The sequence below is a fragment of the Heteronotia binoei genome, chromosome 6 (assembly GCF_032191835.1).
Source record: "Heteronotia binoei isolate CCM8104 ecotype False Entrance Well chromosome 6, APGP_CSIRO_Hbin_v1, whole genome shotgun sequence".
In the NCBI taxonomy this organism is placed as follows: Eukaryota; Metazoa; Chordata; class Lepidosauria; order Squamata; family Gekkonidae; genus Heteronotia; species Heteronotia binoei.
The window spans coordinates 37,171,319-37,177,832 of NC_083228.1; positions in this window are offsets into that span (position 1 = coordinate 37,171,319).

A 6,514-nucleotide genomic window follows, 5' to 3' on the forward strand; every position below is an offset into this window, starting at 1 on the left:
CTAAAATGGCTTGCCCCTATCTAAAGCTGACAGCTAGGCAGGTCCACCCATTTGCTGCCAGATTTAAAAGGGGGCAAGCCATTTTAGTGATCCTTTTCCTCCCTCTACAAAAGAGGGGGAGAGGAAAGGAATGGAGGCAAGCCATTTTTGCAATTTTGGGTTGTCAGATATAAATGGGGGAAGTCATTTTAATAATCCTGTTCTCTCTCCCTCACTTCCAATAGGGAAAAGGATCACTAAAATGGCTTACTTCCACCCAGGAAAGGCAGAAGACAAAAGAGAGCCCTCTTTAAAGAGTTTCCCTCACCTTTCCTAGTCAGCAGCAGGAGGTGTGCAGAGTCCCTTGACCCACCGCTGCCAATCCCCTGGAGTACTGGTCATGCAAGCCTGTCATCTGGCTTATCTCTCTTGAATGCCCATAAGTCTCCTCCCCTGTCATCCCACTAGTGTCCAAAGTATGCAAGTGTTCTTCCACCAGGGAGACAGTCTCAGTCCTCACTGCTCCCACCTGGACTCAGCCATGCTGGACAAGTAGGCCTTTCTCAAGGTCAGCCTCACCCTGTTGAGCTACCCCTTACTGGACATCAAAGGGTAAAATCCAGGCTTCCTGTCAGGGCCAGATTAACAATTAGGCCAAGTAGGCACTGGCCTATGGGCCCCCATGCCTTTAGAGGCTCCGGGCAGGCTTTTCTACCCAGTTCCCCCCCTGCCTGCAGCCATCAGAGCCTGCAAACACAGCCAGCAACTGAGCCACTCTTTTCCCCAGGGCTTTTTTTTGGAGCAGGAATGCACAGGAACGCAGTTCTGGCTGGCTTGGTGTCAGGGGGTGTGGCCTAATATACAAATAAGTTCCTACTGGGATTTTCTACAAAAAGCATTATGCAAAACAATAGTAATGGCAGGGGGTGTGGCCTAATATACAAATTAGTCCCTACTGAGATTTTCTACAAAAAGCCTGCAAAACAATTATAATTGCAGGGGGGTGGCCTAGTATGCAAATGAGTTCCTGCTGGGCTTTTTCTGCAAAAAAAGCTCTGCTTTGCCCGATTTGCCTGGTGAGGCTGCTGCTAGTGTTGTTGGCAAGTTTGCCTCTCTCTGCCTCTCCCCTGCAGCTTTGTCAAAGGGGCTTTTGAGAAGATTCCTGCAAGCTGCAGTGGGGGCCATGGGTGAAGGGCTGGGCGCTCTGACTCTGATATGGAGAGCCAGTTTGGTGTAGTGGTTAAGTGTGCAGACTCTTATCTGGGAGAACTGGGTTTGATTCCCCACTCCCCACTCCTCCACTTGCACCTGCTGGAATGGCCTTGGGTTAGCCATAGCTCTGGCAGAGGTTGTCCTTGAAAGGGCAGCTGCTGGGAGAGCCCTCTCCAGCCCCACCCACCTCACAGGGTGTCTGTTGTGGGGGAGGAAGGTAAAGGAGATTGTGAGCCGCTCTGAGACTCTTCGGAGTGGAGGGCGGGATATAAATCCAATATCTTCTTCTTCTTCTTCTTCTTGATATAATTTGCAAGGGGGCCCTCAAGATTTTGACTGCCTAGGGGCCTCCACAGGGTTTAATTTGGCACTGCTTCCTGTTGTCCCTTGTGTGTCTCCCCTCATTTCTCCTCTTCTCTGAATGCAGGCATATAGCCTGCAGATTGTGCTCTTGGCACAGGTGGGAGAATGGCCACCTCTGCCTAGTTAGGGGTGGCTGGCTCTACGCCCAACCCTTTCTCACTGAAATTCCCCCACTGAGAAAACTCCTAAAAACCTTCCTTTACTTTGACTCATTGAAGAAAATCTCTTCCATCCAATACATACTTCATGAAATAATGACCACCTCATAACACACCTGTATAATGAAGGACTATTTACCTCGGTAACTGAAAAAAAGCACAAAAGAAAAAATTCCAAAGGAAAAAAAGCCCAAAGAAAAAACCCCACAGAAATAAATGCTCACAGGAAAAAAGCCCCCATGTTAACATGCCTACATGGAAAAATGCCCACATGGAAATAAACCCTCATGGAAAGAAGCACACATGGAAAAAAACCCAGACTGAAAGAAGCCCACATAGAAAAAAGCCCCCATGGAAAAATATGTAAAGCACCATAGATGTTTATAATTGTGGATAACCATTAATAATATTTTGTTATTATTTTAGGATTAAAATAAGTCATATTCACATGCAATAAAAAGTGACCATTTTGTTATTTTTATATTGTTATTTTAGAATTAAAATATCTCATATTCATATGCAACAAGAAGTGACCATTTTGTTATCAATGAACTTTATTAAGAAGGAAAAACAATAATAACAGAAATTAAACTCTACATAGAAATGTATATTTAAATAAAATTAAATTTAACTTTATTAATTTACAATTTGTCAAACTTTTTAATGTTAATACATTGTGGTACACCCAGTGACCACGACAAAAGACTATCTAACCCTAATAGTAAAAGCAACAATTATTTAACAACAATAATAACTCAGATATAATTCTTCATTGCAAATTAGCCAATCTCTTTAATCAACTAAGTTGATCTTCCACCTGCTCATATTGTTGCACAGAAGTGGCAACCACGTAATGTAGTGCCTCATATCTCCTCTTTTCTACCTCTAGGCGACCTGCCTGTGCATTAGTCAATGTTAGTTTGTGACAAGCCAGGTCCCTCTGCAGTCCATCAGATAGAGACCACACACTGGGATGACTGAAATGGAACAAGGAATTAAGAGCATTGTGCCTCCACAACAGTTGATCTGGAATCAATAGCTTCATTATTTCAAACATTCTATTATATGTGTCCATGTTCTTTTTTTGAAGTAGAATGTAAATACATGGTGGATATGAATTACACACCTTGGCATGCCATGTGTACAGTTGGTAAAACATACTTGGCACTTTATCAAAGGTGCCATCTCCATAGAAGAAGACGATGATGATGATTTTGGATTTATATCCTGCCTTATACTCTGAATCTCAGAGCAGTCACAATCTCCACTACCTTCCCCCCCCCCCCACACACATACACACAACAAACACCCTGTGAGGCAGGTGGGGCTGAGAGTGCTTTTACAGCAGCTGCCTTTTCAAGGATAGCTTCTATGAAAACTATGGCTGACCCAAGGCCATCTCAGCAGGTGCAAGTGGAGGAGTGGGGAATCAAACCTGGTTCTCCCAGATAAGAGTCCGCGCACTTAACCACTACACCAAACTGGCTCTCTTTGGGATTTTTTTCTTTGTGCTTTTATACCATCAAAGATAGATGGTATCTTTGTTTAATTCAAGCATAAGATCTCTATCACCTAAAACCAGAATTCTGTCTGGATTTTTCCACACCAGAATCGTGAAGTATCAGTTGCCTATACTTTTCAGGAATATTAAAATGTATGGCTTTTGGGTTAGGCAAATTACTGCCTACTCTGTGATAGCTTCTCTTTCTTAAATAGCAGAAGTAGTTAAGGCCTCCTAGATCTAAGAAGCTAAGCAGGACTGACTCTGGCAAGTATCTGGAAGGAAGAAATCAATAAACATAGTTGGCATTAATAAAAAAAATGGTATAATGGAGAATTAATCCACTGGTATCTCGGGCTCGGGTGTTTTTGAGGTAGATGCACCAAATTTGCAGCATAGTATCCAGTGCCTCTCCCCCAAATACCTTCCAAGGTTCAAAAGGATTTGACCAGGGGTCCAATTCTATGAGCCCCAAAAGAAGGTGCTTTATCCTTCATTATTTTCTATGGAGGGAAGGCATTTAAAAGAAGCGTGGTCCCTTTAGATGTGATGGCCAGAACTCCCTTTGGAGTTCAATTGTGCTTGTCACAACCTTGCTTCTGGCTCCACCCCCAAAGTTCCCAGATATTTCTTGAATTGGACTTAGCAACCCTATTCCCTATTCCATGGCAACCCTATTCCACAATTATAAACATCTATGGTGGTTTACATATTTTTCCATGGGAGCTTTTTTCCATGTGGGCTTCTTTCCATGTGGGTTTATTTCCACGTGTGCATTTTTCCACGTGGGCATGTTTCCATGGGGGCTTTTTTCCTGTGAGCATTTATGTCCGTGGGTTTTTTTCTTTGGGCTTTTTTCCTTTGGGCTTTTTTTGTGTGCTTTTTTCCTAGAACCAAGAGATCAGCTGGTGTAATTTTTAAAAAATGCAGTGGAAAGTGGTAATCAAATGGGGAATTGCTTGTAAAGGCAGTTGTTTGTTCAGACAGATCTTTGCTGAGGTGGCTATTGTTCCATGAGGTAGGTGTTGCGTTATGAGATAATTGTTGTTTCGTGAGATTATGAGTTAGATGTTTTGTGAGATAAGTGTCATGTTATGAGGTAAATGGTTCTAGGAAAAAAGTGTGTAGCTTGCAGGGGATACATTCTGTCAATTTTGGCATCTGCATCTGACATTTCCCCAAAAGGGGGCATCTCCTTCCGGGGGAGGGTGGAATAACTTAGACCTCTGTAAATCCAATCCGCACATAAATTGGAGGGAATGTAAAGGAGCATCATGGGGAGGTTTCCTGAGAGTTTGACATCTCTAGCTTGCTCAGGGTTCATTCAGTACCTGAACCTCCCAACTTAAACCTAGGCTTGCCAATCCCCAGGTCCCAGCGGGGGATCCACCAGCTTAGCAGGCTCCTTCCCGCCCCCAGTCAGCTGATCACTGGGGGAAGCCTTGCCCCCACAACCCCCACCTGTCTTTCCACTTTAGAACTAGAGGAACCTTGGAAAGGCTTCCTTTCTGGATGGTGTGTCTGTGTCTTTAAATCTAGGGCCCAGTCAGGCTGAATGGGGGTGGGGTGAGCCGGCAGAACAAGATGGCTGCTCCCAGTTAGCTATGAAGCTGTAGCAGTCCAGAGACCTTCTGTTTGTTTCACAGTCTTTTAGAAGATGTTTGCATAGTAAATGAGGAACTAGAACCTTTGCTGTAGCAGTTCAGAGACCCTCCGTTTCTTTCAGAGTCCTTTTAGAAGTTGTTTGCATAATAAAGGAGGAATGAAAACCTTTCCCTGTGTTAGTCTGATAGAACGTGGAACTTCAGCAGCTCGTGAGTAAATTGCCCCAGTGAGACCACACAAGTGTGCGATTGCAGACTGTTTATTTTGGCTGCTTTTTCTGTGTGTGTGTGTGTGTAAGAGAGAGAGAGACAGAGAGAAAGAAAGAGTGTAAAGGGTTATGGGCTGCTTGGGTATGAGGAAATGAAGGCTGTATTCCGCAGAACTGAAGGCTGTATTCCGCAGAACTGCACTGCTGTATTTTATGTATTTATTTTAGGAATGGAAAAGTCTCCTGGCTCCGCCCTAAAGTCTCCTGGCTCCACCCCCAAAGTCCCCAGATATTTTCTGAGTTAGACCTGGCAGCCCTACTTGGACCCCATACATTCAATCCTTACCCAACCAGGTGGGCAGGTAGAGGACAGTCCCCTGGAGAGTCTTTGCACCTTTGGTGCCTCCAGCACACCAGGAGATTATTCTACAGTCAGTGGTTTATGAACTGGGCATTCCATGAAGCAAAAACCAAACCAAAAAGTATGTGATAGTCCGTGGTTTGTGAACTGGGCATGCCACTAAGCACAAACCAAACGGCATTTTCCTGGTTTGTGTCCTTCTTTATACACCACACAGGCTTTCAACATTTTAGTCTTATATCTTCATTTCATGATATATGGACAAGCAGCATCTGGTCAGGATGTTTAAATGTCATTTAATTTTGCCAGGAAAAATCCCCACAAAGCAACTCAAAGCTTACACAAACCTGACTTGCTATATTTACATTCCTTTTACATTCCTTTTATGCATTATTGCAGTTTGGATATTTTGAAACATTCACTTGAGATCCAAGCTCTACTGAGAATACTGGCAGGTAAGCAAAACCTTCTTTGTAAATTAATCTCTTTAATGTTATTAAAAATGATACAAGTTTTGTCCTGCAAATAACATTTTAAATGTTTTTATTTACTTTTCACAAGGACAGATATAATGATGATTATCACATGGCATAATGCAATAACGTTTATGTATGCTTGATGCCATTAGGATTAGAACATAAGAATATAAGAACATAAGAGGAGCCATGTTGGATCAGGCCAATAGCCCATTCAGTCCAACACTCCGTGTCACAAAATGGCCAAAGACCAGAAAGTCCACCAGTGGGGCCAGAATTCCAAAGTCCTCCCACTGTTGCCCCCCAAGCACCAAGAATATATGGCATCACTTCCCCAGACATAGTGTTCCATCTAAACATTGTGACTGATAGCCATTGATGGACCTCTGCTAAATATGTTTATCCAATCCCTTTTGGAAGGTGTCTATGCTTGCAGTTGTCACCACTTCCTGTGGCAGTGAATTCCACATGTTAATTATTTTTGGGGTGAATAAATCCTTTCTTTTATGTGTTCTAAACCTATTACTCATTGATTTCATGAGTTCTTGTCTGGTGAGAAAGGAAGAACACTACTTCTTTCTCTACCTTCTTTATCCCATGCATAATTTTTTAACTCTCTGTCGTTTCACACACCCCTCAGTCATCATTTCT